Source organism: Lygodium microphyllum, chromosome 28 (genome assembly GCF_053477565.2).
Source record: "Lygodium microphyllum isolate KBCC chromosome 28, Lygodium_microphyllum_v1.1.10, whole genome shotgun sequence".
In the NCBI taxonomy this organism is placed as follows: Eukaryota; Viridiplantae; Streptophyta; class Polypodiopsida; order Schizaeales; family Lygodiaceae; genus Lygodium; species Lygodium microphyllum.
The window spans coordinates 67,727,030-67,742,441 of NC_141162.1; positions in this window are offsets into that span (position 1 = coordinate 67,727,030).

Below are 15,412 nucleotides of genomic sequence, written 5' to 3' on the forward strand. Positions count from 1 at the left end.
GTACTACTTCTGATACTTTGCCAGGTATGCCAACTTCCCATTCTTTATTAACAATGAAATGTTTTATGCATGGTAAAAAAAAGACTATTTTACATGATGATGGGAGCACACATGACTTTATTTCTACAAAATTGGTCAAAAATTTGAATTTACATACTATTTCTACACATTATCGCATCAAGATTGCATTCCTAGGTACAAGATATAATGGAACACAAGAGGTACATAATTTAGAAATTAAAATTGGTGATTATATTGAACGAAGAAATTTCTTAGTTGTACATTTGTAGTCTAGTGACATTATCTTAGGAATACCTTGGCGTCATCAATACAATCCTGATATAGATTATTCTACGCATTCAATTAAAATTTATTTTCAAGGAAAACAAATCACACTGCATGGTATGCACGCTTCCAATAATTTTCCATTGCTTACTCATACTCAGGCTAAACGTGCATTACATAAAAGTAGCAAATCCTATTTAATATGGGTGAATGAAATTCAAGCTAAAGAAAAACAAATGCATCCTAGGCATGCACAATTTCTTGCCCAATTTTAAGATTTTTTTGCTGCTGATTTACCACCTGGATTATCACTTCACGTCCTGAAGATTATAAGATAGATTTAATTACTGAAACACAACCACCATGTAAAGCACCATATAGACATAACCAAATTGAACTAAAAGAAATTCAAAACCAAATTGACGAATTGCTTAACAGAGGATTAATTAGACCTAGTAGTTCTCCATTTGGTGCACCTGTCTTATTAGTGAAGAAGAAAAATAATACTTATCTCATGTGCATTGATTATCGTGCCCTAAATAAAATTACTATTAAGAATAGATACCCGATTTCTAGGGTAGATGATCTTACGGATAAGCTACAAGGATCTGCCATATTTAGTAAGATAGATCTTAAATCTGGATATCATCAAGTAAGATTGGACAAATCTGACATATTCAAAACTGCATTTAGAACACAATTTGGACACTATGAATTTCTGGTTATGCCTTTTGGTTTAACTAATGCACCAGTCACATTCAGTCGTATGATGAATCGCATATTTCTGAAACATCAGCATTGTGTCATTGGTTTCTTTGATGATATATTAGTTTTCAGTAAAAATGAGAATGAGCATTATAAACATTTGTCTTTAGTTTTTAAGTTATTAAAAGACAATCAATTATATGCTAATCCAGAAAAGAGTGAATTCTTCCAAATAGAAATTGAACATCTAGGACATATTATTTTATCAGAATGTATTAAAGTCGACCCTAAAAAGATAGAAGTAATTTTAAATTGTTCGATACCCGAAATGTGCATGAATTATGTTCTTTTCTAGGTCTTGCTAGCTTTTACAGAAAATTTGTGAGGAATTTCTCATTACTTGCATTACCTTTGACAAAGCTCTTAAAGAAGGGTATCGTGTATAATTGGTCTGACAATCAACAAAAATCTTTTGATTTGCTGAAACATGCTTAAACTCATGCTCTTGTATTACAACTACCTGACTTCAATAGACCATTCTTTTTAGTAGTTACTGATGCTAGTGGATCAGGAATAGGAGCAGTCGTTATGCAAGATTCTCATCCCATAGCTTACTCTAGCTGTAAACTCAAACCATCTGAACTTAAATATTCTATCTATGACAAGGAATTGCTAGCTATAATACAAGCCTTACGTCAATGGAAACATTATTTAATGGGATCTGAATTCATGATCAAAACTGACCAACAAAGCATTAGACATCTCCTTAGTCAACCACAAATATCTGACCCACACATTAAATGGGCCGCTTTTATTCAAAGTTTTCATCCCATTATACAATATCAATCTGGAAAAGGAAATGTTGTTGCTGATGCTTTGAGTAGAAAACCGACAATTCAAAATATTTCTGTGATATCATTTGATTCCCTTATTCCTATGAAAGATACTTATCACCAAGATCCTACTTTTCAAGCTGATTGGAATAAACTAGTTGCAAATAATTGGATTCCTATTGATTCATTGTCTTACACTAATGGATTTATGTTTTATGAAAAAAGATTATGTGTGACTGTTCCATTTCGATCATTTGTTATGCATGAAATTCATTGTTCCCCATATCAAGGTCATAGAGGAATTATATCTACTTTGCGTACATTGATTGAAGATTTTTATTGGCCACACATGGACATTGATGTATCTAACTTTGTATCTGAATGCTTAATTTGTCAACGAGTTAAAAGACACCATGGTAAACAATATGGTTTATTAATGCCATTATCCATTCCATCATGACCATGGGAACAAATTTCAATGGATTTTATCACTGGTCTACCTAACACTAAAGCTAATCATGATATGATTTGGACTGTTGTAGACAGGTTTAGCAAACAAGCATATTTTATTCCATGCAAGAAAACTTTAACTGCATCTCAAGCTGCTCAATTGTTTTTGAAAACTGTTTTCACTAACCATGGTTTACCAAAAGTCATTATTTCTGATCGTGATTCTAGATTCTGCAATAATTTTTGGATTACTTTGTTTGCTAACTTAAGAACAAAGATTGATTTTTCATCTGCATTTCATCCTGAAACAAATGGTCAAACAGAAGCTACTAACAGTACTATTTTAGATCTTTTGCGTGCTTACACCATTTCAAAACCACATACATGGGATACATATCTGCATTTACTTCAGTTTGCATATAATAATACACCACATACAGCTACAAAGAAAGTACCATTTGAAATTATTTATGGATATCGATTGCCTACACACCTGTTACATCATTATCAAACAAAATTCAAACTGCTGATGATTTTGCTAATATACATGCTACTATTTTCCATGAAGTTAAGATATGGTTGCCAAAGCCCAGCAATCATATACAAAACAAGCAAACAAGAAAATACAGGCTATGAATTTTAAAGTTGATGATTATGTTTGGTTACGAATTGAAAAACGCAGATTACAAAGTGTAGATAAACACCCAGTTGTCAAATTAGCACCTAGATTTTATGGGCCATTCACAATCATACACAAAATCAATGACAATGCATTTAAACTAGAACTACCACAACATTGGAAAATCCACAACACCTTCGATATCAGTTTATTACGACCTTTTAGAGGCCAATTACCTATACATCCTGTCTATGAAAACCCTCCTTTACTAGATGATGAAACTGAAATCCTTGAGCCTGAAACTATTATATATACTAACTTTATGACCACTAGAACTGGCCGTAGATATTCTAGATATTTGGTCAAGTTTAAAAACCATCCTGTTGAAGAGGCTCAATGGATGTGCACTAGAGACCTAAATGCTTTCCCCACACTGTTAGCTCCACATTGAGCTAATAGCAATTGAGGACAATTGCTATCCCACCCCGGGGGTATGATGCCAGGAGGCATATTCCACGGTGGATTCCGTGTCGTTTTGCGATGGATTTCGTAAAATTTTATTATCGGGGCTCATACACAAGGTGGATTCTTTGTACAAAAAGTCGATGGGGACGTCTATCATTTTCGGGCATTTTGTTAATTTAATGTGTAAGTGGGTGATTCCATAGTGGGTAATTCTGCAAAATACATGTTTAAATTAATAAACGTTTATGAGTTTAGAGTGCACACTCGTAATAAATTAAGGTTAGGATTGAGTTCTAACCTATTTATTTTTGCAGCTGAAGACTGCTAGGTATTCACTTTTGTCGGTTTAATTGTATTATTTTTCTAACAATTGTGAATGCTTCAGTTGATGTGTAGAGCAAGCAGCGGTGGCGTTGAGAAGCATTGGAGGATGGCGTGTATTCAAACTATCATCAATTTTTTATGGGCACGTATCTTAGGCATGGCGTCCATATTTTAACGCGCTTATTTATCAAAGCGCTTGACATTTATTTATTATTTTTGTATGCGCATGGGCGCACAATTTAAATATTTGTATTGGACATTGTATTTGGGTACCGCCTGACTTCTTGGGCGTCCAATAACTTTAATTCTTTAGTGGCACAAAAGCAAACACAAAAGCTAAAGCGTGCTAATTGTAAATTGGGCTATTTCTTGAGCTTGAAGATGAATAATATATAAAATACATGCTTTATGGAGTGCTCACACAAGGCATGGGGGGAGATTGCATCCAATTAGTATCTTGTTCATGTCGTGCAAGCTTTTTCATTGTTTTTTGTGCAAAAAGTAGAGTTCTTTTGTTCTTGGGGACCTTCTGACGCTCACTACGCGCGCATACGGCGTCTGATATGTGCACCACATGGTTATGCTCCTTATATACATACTTTTTTTTTGTTCAATTTACTACACGGCCATGAATGTTACATTTTGAAATTGTCCCAAATAAAGTTGGAAACTTAACTCTATTTGACAACTCAGTACAAAGCATTCTATCATTGTGACATGCTTCAGAAGGTTTGAAAGACCACTCTAAAATTAGCAAAGTATGAGAATGTGGTATCCTCCTCTTTTGAATTCAATCACACTAACATAGCTTGCAACCTTTCCAAAGAGGTTCTTTTGTAACAATGTGTGTATTGAATCAGCATGTTTTTTGTGAACCACATGAGCGGTAAAATCCCAACAGTGTCCAAATAACAAAGCATTAGTTATCTCCAACTACTTTGGATTACATGTCATTGTTATAAAAATGTTAAGTTTCCCCTTACATCGCACTATAGCCATGGCATCGTGATATAGCTTATACATGTGCCTTTGTCCACCTATAAATGATGATGGCAAAACTATTCTCCTACCAACAAAGGCACTAACTATCTATACTAGTCCATTATTAATTGCCCCCATCATGTTTGCCACGCATGCACTTAGCCAAAATGTGTTATTTAAATATCCAAAGATTCTTCATTAGTAATCATGGTCTTCACTTGGGCCTTTAACTATGCATTCCTACACTTTGACCTTAAACCTTTTCATTTAAATAACAACTTATAATTAGTGCCACTCACTATGCGATAAAAGCTTTTTGAGTATGTAGTGCAATTTTCCCCTACTATAGCCCTAACTTATGGACACTCTTGTCTAGATAGTTTGAGCTCTTGATGTCTTCCTTTTACGAGGAGGTGATAGGTGTAGCTCTTACAGTGTAGTCAAGCCTAAGAGATCCCTAAGAGACTCGTATCCTTCCTAATCTTACATGTACCTTTTAAACTATTATAAAATGTGCCTTGTGGACTCTTGACATTAAAAAAAGTCAAGCTATTGAACTCTTTGATTACATTCAAGGCAATGCCAAATTGACTAAACGCCATAATATCTATGCTATGCATATTGAAAGACCATTGAACATATTTTCATATAGATTTCCAATACCATAACTAACTTGTAAATAGGACTTGTAAATACATGAATATTGATAACATAACCAATTAAATGTTCAAGAATGAACTTGATAATTCATTGGCAACCAATATCATGACATCCTTCCATCAATATCCTCTAATAAGGATTCTCCTCATGAGACAACCATCACCAATATAATTCTTCTCCATGCTCTTGATCACCATTATTCAATGTTAATTAAGATTTTATTAATATCAACATGTGAATATTAAATCACACACACACACACACACTCCCTCTCTCTCTCTCTCTCTCTCTCGTGGCCATCCACCTGGAAGGCTCGCCCATCTAACTGTTATTGCCTCCTCCAAGGCATTAATCTCTCTCTCTCTCTCTCTCTCTCTCTCTCTCTCTCTCTCTCTCTCTCTCTCTCTCTCTCTCTCTCTCTCTCTCTCTCTCTCTCTCTCTCCCGTGGCCATCCACAGGTTCCAATGCACCTCATTGCTCACGCATGTTACCATTCGTCACTGCTCGTCATCTACATTGATCAAGTGCTGCTCTAAATTTCGATACTTCTCATCCATTTGCTTGGAGACAAGCAAGAGAGTCTCTGTGAGAGCTCTCTCTCTCTCTCTCTCTCTCTCTCTCTCTCTCTCTCTCTCTCTCTCTCTCTCTCTCTCTCTCTCTCTCTCTCTCTCTCTCTCTCTCTCTCTCTCCCGCGGCCATCCACAGGTTCCAATGCACCTCATTGCTCATGCATGTTACCATTCGTCACTGCTCGTCATATACATTGATCAAGTGCTGCTCTAAATTTCGATACTTCTCATCCATTTGCTTGGAGACAAAGCAAGAGAGTCTCTGTGAGAGCACTCTCTCTCTCTCTCATCCAAGCACCTGCTAGGTTGCTACACGCCACTCTATAGTGTGGCAACACACCATGCTCACCCTCCACGCTAGCCTGGCTTAAGTCGCATGCAGTAAAAGAGAGACATCCCTGTACAAACTGGAAATCTTGGGCTTAGCTTGTGTGTGCGCGCGCGCGTGAGAGAGAGAGAGAGAGAGAGAGAGAGAGAGAGAGAGAGAGAGAGAGAGAGAGAGAGAGAGAGAGAGAGAGAGAGAGAGAGAGAGAGAGAGAGAGAGAGAGAGAGAGTGTGTGTGTGTGTGTGTGTGTGTGATGATGTTACTCCCACTAATACTCCCCTAATTGTGCCTTTGCAACCTCAATCATCTTGGCTTGCCACACAGAGGGGGAGAGAGAGAGAAGGGGGGGAAGGGAGAGAGAGAGAAAGGGGGGGAGTGTGATAAACCTGCACTCGTTACGCACTCAACACGGCACAGAAAGGTAACACGATATGAGCTCAAGGTATACTCTTGTATTATTCAATCCAAAAAGCGGGACAACATAGACACATCCTAGGACTACACCCTCGTGACGCCGCACATAAGAGGGTTCACCACTGGGCATAGGGAATCACATGTAGAGTGGAAACAAGGCAGGGCTTTGAGTCACTACTACTCGCTATATAGGTGCAATCAGTAGCAACGGCATGGTATAGCTACAAAGCCCTTACACTCACCCCCACTTACTAGATTGCTGACCTCAGCAATCTAAGGGTAGCGTTTGTTATTTGACTCATCCGGGGTCTTAACGCAGCTTTTCCTATCAAGCTGGTCAGTGTCTGCCAGTCTAAGGGACCGCGGGGTCTTAACACAGTCTATGCTATCAGACTGGCCAGTGTCTGCCGCACTAGGATGTTGGGGCTTTTTATTTGATGGAGTTATTTTTTGATGATTGCTACCATGCGGGTCCACCCTCGACTCGATTAAATTTGAGGAGTGGGGCACGTGTGGGGTCTATGCTTGAGAACCGCATTATTTGTTGAAGTACTGGAAAGGCTCAAGGGTCGTTGGAAGGAGCGGGGGGTTCTCCTCAAGCCAAAGGGTGAACGCATCCTTTCCGCATTCGCGGGCCTCCGCTTCTGAGATCCAAGTGGCCTCCTTGAGTGGACGCCCGCGCCACTTGGTGAGGTATTCGGGGAAGCCTCTTTGTTCCCGGCGTTGGAGGAATGCTTCTACTTCGAAGGGACCATTGGAATGGAGCATTGGTATGCGTCGTCCCCATTGGTTGTTGGGATAGAACCTGCGTAGAAGACGAGCATGAAATGCATTATGAACACAAACACTGTCTGGCAGGTCCAGCTTATAGGTGACTTCGTTCAACACGAGTGATTCGGTAGGGTCCATAGTAACGGTGATTGAATTTGGGGGTCATGTTTTTGGGAAGTGACATATTCTTAGAGCTCACTAGGACCATGTCTCCTTTGGCAAATAGTACAGCCTTTCTCTTTTTGTTTGCTTGCTCTGTCATGGTGATCTTGCTCTGCTCTAGGCTTTGCTTAGCTGCTGCATTGCGGTCTCTCCATTTCTTCAAGAATTCTCCCGCATCTTGATCTTCCGCTTTGGCCGCTCCGAATGCTAAGGCCAATGGTGTAATGACTTCTTTTCATGTTGCTAACTCAAAGGGGGTGTACCCGGTTGCCGAGTGTATGGAGCTATTATAATGGAATTCCAAAACATCAAGGTACAATGCCCAATCTTTCTGGTCCACTCGGGCATAGCTTCGGAGATAATCTTCGATGCCTTGGTTGACTCGTTCTGTTTGTCCATCTGTCTTTGGGTGGAAGGATGATGAGAATCTCAATTGTGTTTCCAGAGTCTTGAAAAGTTCCTTCCACATGTCGCTCATGAATCTTCCATCTCTATCTGATACAATAGCCAGCGGTAAGCCATGAAATTTGAATACATGTGTGAAGAAGAGGCGTGCTACCTCCTTGGCATTCAGTGGTGGTTTGGCTGGGATGAAGTGAGCCTGTTTGGAAAAATAGTCCACCACTACAAAGATGATTGTGTACCCATGGGACTCAGGTAGTTCCACAATGAAGTCCATGCTGATGACGTCCCAAGGGCGGTTGGGTACTGGTAATGGCTGTAGTAGACCTGCTGGTCTTGATCGTGGTGCTTTGACCATTTGGCAAGTGGGGGGCAAGTTTTGATGTAGTCTATTACTTCTTCCTTCATGTTTGGCCAGAAGAACTGCTTCCTAAGGGCCTCCAAGGTTTTGCTTTGCCCTTTGTGGCCTCCAATCTTGCCATCATGTATCTCATGTAGTATGAGTTTCTTCAACTCCACATTGTTGGGGATATACAATCTCTTGCCTAGAAAGAGGATACCTTCCTCTAAGGTGTACATTCCATGTGGGGTCTTCTCTGCTTCCACATATTTGATTATCTTGTGCATTTCTTGGTCTTGCTCTAGGGCCTCTTTGACGAGTTCTATGAAGTTGCTATTGACCACACTGACAGCTTTTAGGTCAGCTTTCCGGCTCAATGCATCTGCTATCTTGTTAGTGTAGCCGGGCTTGTGTTTAATCTCCAGGTCAAATTCGGCTAGGAAGTCTAGCCAATGGCCTTGCTTTGTCGATAACTTGGGCTGAGATTGGAAGTATTTGAGGGAGATATTGTCGGTGAAGACGACTGTATGCTTGTCTTGAACATAATGCTTCCATTTTCTAAGGTAGTGTATGACTGCCAACATTTCCTTCTCATGCGTGCTCCACCTTGTTTCAGCACCGGTGAACTTCTTTGACTCATAAGCAATGGGGTGACCCTCCTGTACCAGGACACCTCCTATGCCGTAGTCGGATGCATCTGTGGAAATTTCAAAGGGTTTGGTAAAGTTTGGCACCTTTAGGACGGGAGTTTGGCTCATGCACTTCTTCATATGTTCAAAGGCTTCCTGTTGCACGTTCCCCCATGTAAAAGGGTGATCTTCATTGGTGAGGTGGGAGAGGGGGGTAGTGATGAGGATGTAATCTTTTATAAATCTTCGGCAAAACACTGTGAAGCCGAGAAACTCCCGCACTTCTCTTACATTCTTGAGTACAGGCCATCTTTGGATGGCTTCCACCTTCTTAGGATCCACTTTGATTCCATCTGCTCCTACAATAAAGCCTAAGAACTCCAACTCCTTCACTGCAAACTCACATTTTTCGGGCTTGGCATAAAACTGATGCTGCCGCAGTTTCTCAAAAACTCGGCATAGGTGCTGCTTATGTTCTTCTAATGTTTTGCTGTAGACTAGGAGGTCATCTATATAGATAATGACAAAAATATATATCTCCGGTCTAAAGACTCCATCCATGAGGCCACAAAATGTGCCTGGCCCATTGCTTAGGCCGAATCCTAGTACTAACCACTCAAAACTACCATATCGGGTGCGGAATGCTGTTTTGGGGATATCTTCTTCAGCTATGCGGATTTGGTAGTATCCTGATCTAAGATCAATACGGCTAAAGTACTTGACCCCGTGTAACCTATCTAAGAGGTCTTCCACTAGGGGCATGGGGTATTTGTTTTTTATGGTGATTTTGTTAAGGGCCCTATAATCTACACAGAGTCTGAGTCCCCCATCCTTCTTCTTTACAAATAACACTGCGGCACCAAAGGGGGATTTGCTAGGGCGGATGAATCCTTGTTCTTCTAGTTCATGCAATTGCTTCTTCAGTTCCATTAGTTCAGTGTGATTCATGCGATAGGGAGCTCGGGCTGGTGGGGCAGACCCTGGGATTAGCTCAATTTTGTGGTCTACATCTCGCTTGGGTGGTAGACCTTTGGGCAGCTCTGCTGGCATCACATCTTTGAACTCTTCCAGTATTTCTGCCACCTCTATTTTCTTGTTCTATTGTCTGGGTTTCTTGCCACTTTCTTCTTCTTCAATCGGTCGGATCATACATAGATAGACCATATCTCCTTGTTTGACTGATTTTTCGACCTACTTGGCACTGCAAGTCATGATACGTGGCCTGATAACGGTCCCCTGGACCGATGCACTTTGGGTCTGGCCCTTTGGTTGGGTTGTAGTCTGTTTCATTGTTTGGCATGATACTCCTGGCTTATTCTCCTTCATTTGCACTTTGATTGGGGTCCTGCCAAGCAGTTGCATTTTTTCACATGGTACTCTGACGCCTTCTCCTTGCATATCTAGCATCATTTCATTTACACCTTTACCAAACATTGCAATGACATACTTGTCATAGAATTCCAATCCCAGTATCACTTCAAAATCATCCATGGGGATTACTAAGAAGTTGAGTTTCGCCTTCCACTTGTCGGCTGCTACTTGGACTGCAAAGACTTGTTTCACCTCCTTGGCTTCTCCTTGTGCGAATGTCACTGTTAATCCTTCTGGGGCCTTCGACAGTTTTAATCCATGTTTTGCTGCACACCCTGGTGTCATGAAGTTGTGTGTTGTTCCTGTGCCCACCATGATAGGTTGATTGCCCTCGCCCACTCGGCCTTTGATGTATAGATGGTGGATTGCTGCTACTCTGGCTACCATGCATTGGGGTTGGGCGTAACTGACCCTACCCTTGGGTGGTCCATGCTTTCTTCACTCCCATTAGGGATTTCTTGGATTCGCGGTGGTTGTAGTTCTTCTCCTCCATATGCACCAGTTGCATTCACCCTTGATCCACTTGACGAAGCTGTATCTTCTATTGGGCATCTGTTTTGGTAGTGTGGACCCCCGCATTTGAAGCATCTGATTCCGACGGACGGGCCTGGGGGTCTCCACCATGACGTGTTTGATCCTGCCGGCCCATACGATGTACTAGGGGTTGGCGTGTAGTGATTGTTTCCCCATCTCCCTGCTGCTCCTCTTGGTACTAAGGCGGTTTGTGATACGGCCGTGGTGGTGGTAGTGTTTTGGCTCCTTGTATATGTGAATGCCCCTCTAGGAGCATTGGGCCTTTGGTTCCATGAGTTGTTGTTGTTGAAGTTGTTGTTGAACCTGTTTTGATTCCCTTGTGCTGTTCTTCTGCCTTCCAAGTCCACCAGTCGTTCGGCCATTCTCATGGCTTCTACTAAGGTTGTTGGCTCCTGTCTCTCCACATCTCTTCTAGCCCATTCTTGCATTCCAAACAAAAATCCATGTAGCTTAGTATCTGTATCCATGTTTGGTAGCTGCAGCATGATCTGCCTATATTTGCTGACATATTCTTTCAACTTTCCCTGTGTTTTCTTGAGGTTCCTCCATTCATCTCTCACTTTGAATTTCTCCAGCTTTGGAATAAAGTAGTCCTTCAGTTCTTCCTGGAGTTCTTCCCACGAACAGATTGTGTGGCCCTACTCTTGTTCTAGCAGATACCAACTGGCAGTGTCCTCCTCCAAGTAAATGGTTGCCACCTCCGCCTTCCTATCTTCGGTAATTCGTGAATACTTTAAGTACCTGTCCACCTCTGTGATCCATTTCTTCAGAACCAACCCATCTCTCTCTCCCTTGTATTTGGCGGGTTGGAGCATCTTGAATTTTCCATAATCATCTTCTGAACTACTGCTATCTTCCTCTTCTTTGCGATGGTGCTTCTTCTCCTTCTTCTTGTCTTTCTTTTTGCTTCCTAATTCTATCTACTACTTTCTCCTTCTCCTTCCTTATATCTTGCGCCCTCCTAGATGTCTCCTCTCTACCCGTTCTATCCAACTCCTCTTGCATTCGGTGTCTTTTCTCCTCTTCTTATTGTTGAATCACCCATTCTCTATAGCCCTGCTCTACTTCTAGTTTTTTCCTCCTTTCTTCCTCCTCTTCTTTCATCTGCATGTTCCTCCATATTGATTCTAGCATGCCTCACATACCATCTAATTGTCTTTCTAGTCCAGCCACCTTCTCCTCTTGGGCCACTCTCCATTCTTGCCCCCTACTCTTCTTCCTCTCCTCCAGTGTTGGGAGGGTGACGTTCTCCCTTTCGTCCTCCATGTGGTTGGTGGTGGTGTCGATGCGGGGAAGCCGCGTTTCGCCTGTGGTGGTGTGGGTCGTGCCGCGGGGAAGTCGTGTCATGTCTTCAGACGGTGGGATGTCGAGGTTGGGGCGTCACGCTGGGGCGATGCGACGTGGGGCGACACGACGCAGGGCGTCGCGTTGTGGGTCGTTACGACTTCGATCTCTTCGGGGCACTGGATCTTTCCTCCTGCTTCCGTGAGCACTCCTTCACTCCGAGCAAGAGTTGCTTTGATACCAAGTGTGATAAACCTGCACTCGTTACGCACTCAACACGGCACAGAAAGGTAACACGATATGAGCTCAAGGTATACTCTTGTATTATTCAATCCAAAAAGCGGGACAACATAGACACATCCCAGGACTACACCCTCGTGACGCCGCACATAAGAGGGTTTACCACTGGGCATAGGGAATCACACGTAGAGTGGAAACAAGGCAGGCCTTTGAGTCACTACTACTCCCTATATAGGTGCAATCGGTAGCAACGGCATGGTATAGCTACAAAGCCCTTACAGGGAGGGGGGAGTAGAAATGGAGGTCAATGTTCGAGTCGTCCTCCACCATTTGAACATTCGTCCTCCACCATGGAACACAAATGAAGATAGAGGAAAGGAGGATGCATTGGAAATAAGGGGGAATAGAAAGAAAGAAAACACACACACACGTGTGAGGAAGAAGCGCATAACAGGCAGGTGTTAGAATACCGTTCGACCTCCTTATGTTGAAGAGTAGTTTATTATCATCCACGAAATGCCAAATTATGACCCATGGGACTTTTCTAGATATACAATGATTCTCCTCCCCCATAGTAAGAAAGGTTAGCTACGGTGAAAGAACAATCTATGCAGCGTGGAGAGAGAGAGAGAGAGAGAGAGAAAGAGAGAGAGAGAGAGAGAGAGAGAGAGAGAGAGAGAGAGAGAGAGAGAGAGAGAGAGAGCTCTTCCAAGTTGCCAAGATAAAGAACCATCCTTACCTAGCCTTGCATCCCAAACTTTGTCCTTGTGTGACATAGGCTTATGGGTTTCCTCCTTGGTTTTGGGATCACCAAACCAAAGCTTTAAATAATATATAGAAAAGATAAACATACTTACATAATCTTATTAATAACATAAACCCACTATTATTACTTTGCACACATAAACTAATAAACAATTAATAAACCTATCAACAAATTATTAAACTGGCGTGTTTGGCAGAGCGCTCTGGACCTGTTGTGGCGGTGACACATGAGACACTCTGGACCTATTGGCAGTGGTGGCGACATGGACCACCAAGGCTATAGTGGTGACGCGGGCGAATGCCTTGGGGGTGGGCATGTTGCTAGGGTTGCCATGCCACTCCCCTCCCCTATCTATTGGCAACGAGAGAGAGAGAGAGAGAGAGAGAGAGAGAGAGAGAGAGAGAGAGAGAGAGAGAGAGAGAGAGAGAGAGAGAGCTCACATCTTGTGTCAAGACCTATTAGTGACCTAGACTTGGACCTCATGGCGAATTCGTGTCTCTCTCCCTGCCTCCTATTCTCCTAATTCTCTTGACAACCTCTTGCATGACTCTGAGAGAGAGAGAGAGAGAGAGAGAGAGAGAGAGAGAGAGAGAGAGAGAGAGAGAGAGAGAGAGAGAGAGAGAGAGAGAGAGAGAGAGAGAGAGAGGAAAGAGACTATGTACATCTCCCAATCATCACTTTTCCACTCTTTTTTTAGTAATGAGGAGGAGGAGATAGTCAAATTCAAATTTGGGTTAGTTTAGGAGCTCTTTGGTGTTTGATGCCTTTTGAACTTGTAGCTCAAATAATAAAGTAGTATAGATTGAAAATTCAAAAAAAACCCCACAAAAGAGGAGCATAAAATTTTTTAAAATGTTAATATTTATCTCTTACAACCAACCAAATTGCCATATAATGGCTCATTAAAGGTATGCTATGCCTAGGTCATGCCTTTTTGGCATGATCAATAAGAAAGGGAAAATAGGGGCCCTTATATTTGTGTATCAAAGAGACAAGTACAATTCCAAAGAAGAGAGAGGGATGGTCCTATAATTGTAACCTACACAAAGTCTTCTTTCTTATTTTCAAATAATTTCTTTTTGGTTGTTAAGCAAAAGCATTTTGCCCTTGTAGCATGAAGGCCTTGTGGGGTTGGCAAAAAAACTAGATCGCCATACAAAACATGCTTATTTAAGCACCTCCACTTAGGCCTACAAAAAACCTACTAGCCTTACTACCCTTGAAAATAGCATTTTATACCTATGAAAAAAAAATTGTATTCTTATTGTGTGATGTTTACAACATCATTGAGATAGACCTTGTGCTTCTTGAGGCACAAAAAGAGGAAGAAAAAACCAAACAACATTACTCAACATACAAAGAGCATTTCATAATTATTGGAGCTATTATTATAAATGCAAACATCACTTACAACGATACATGAACATGAAAGACAATCCACACATGTACAAAAGGACTACTACTTTAAGGACCAACTAGGGCAAATAGAGTGTCGTCTAATGGTCCCACATTACATCCCCCCCCTTGAGTTACATAAGACTTTTTAATAATCTAATTGTATATATCATATAGTACTCAAATAAATAAGTTTGGGGCATTTTGATATTTTAATCAAGTAAACTTAAGTATAAACAAAGGGCTTACAAGAGAGTGACAATGTCTTGGTTATACATGAATGATAATTGTATGGGTGTGTGAGTAAAATGGGAAGAGTGTGACAATGAGAGGCCAATAGTGTGACACTCAAGGATTCATGGTTTTAAGGTCTTACAAAGTCCAAATATATTAAAGGTTACATGGTTCAATTGTTTGATTTACATTAAGCTTATATCTTATGCATAAAAATTTGCATTGTAGCTTTAAGTGGCTAAAAAAGATAAATCTTTTGTGTAAAATTGTCACTAAATAGAGATGGGGGCACTTTGCATTTGGGGAGGCATCACCTTATTAGCCTCTTTACCCTAGCAACATGCATTGTTCAAAAAATAATAGATCATATATAGACAAACATGAAGAAAATACGAAGTACATTAGAAAAATACAATGACCATGTTAGTACATATGCTAGCATCAAATAGAAATACCTTTACCATCTTATACATGCACAATCTCGTTTGCATGAAGACAATAATAATGACATTAAAAGTGGAAAAGCCCTAGGATGCAACCTATTGAAATACTTTATAGGAAGCATGGAAACTCAAATCTTGCACTTGGTAGACAGGAACATGCAAGACTAAAAGATAATAGACATGCACACAAGACTCGGTAGAGTTGGTAAGT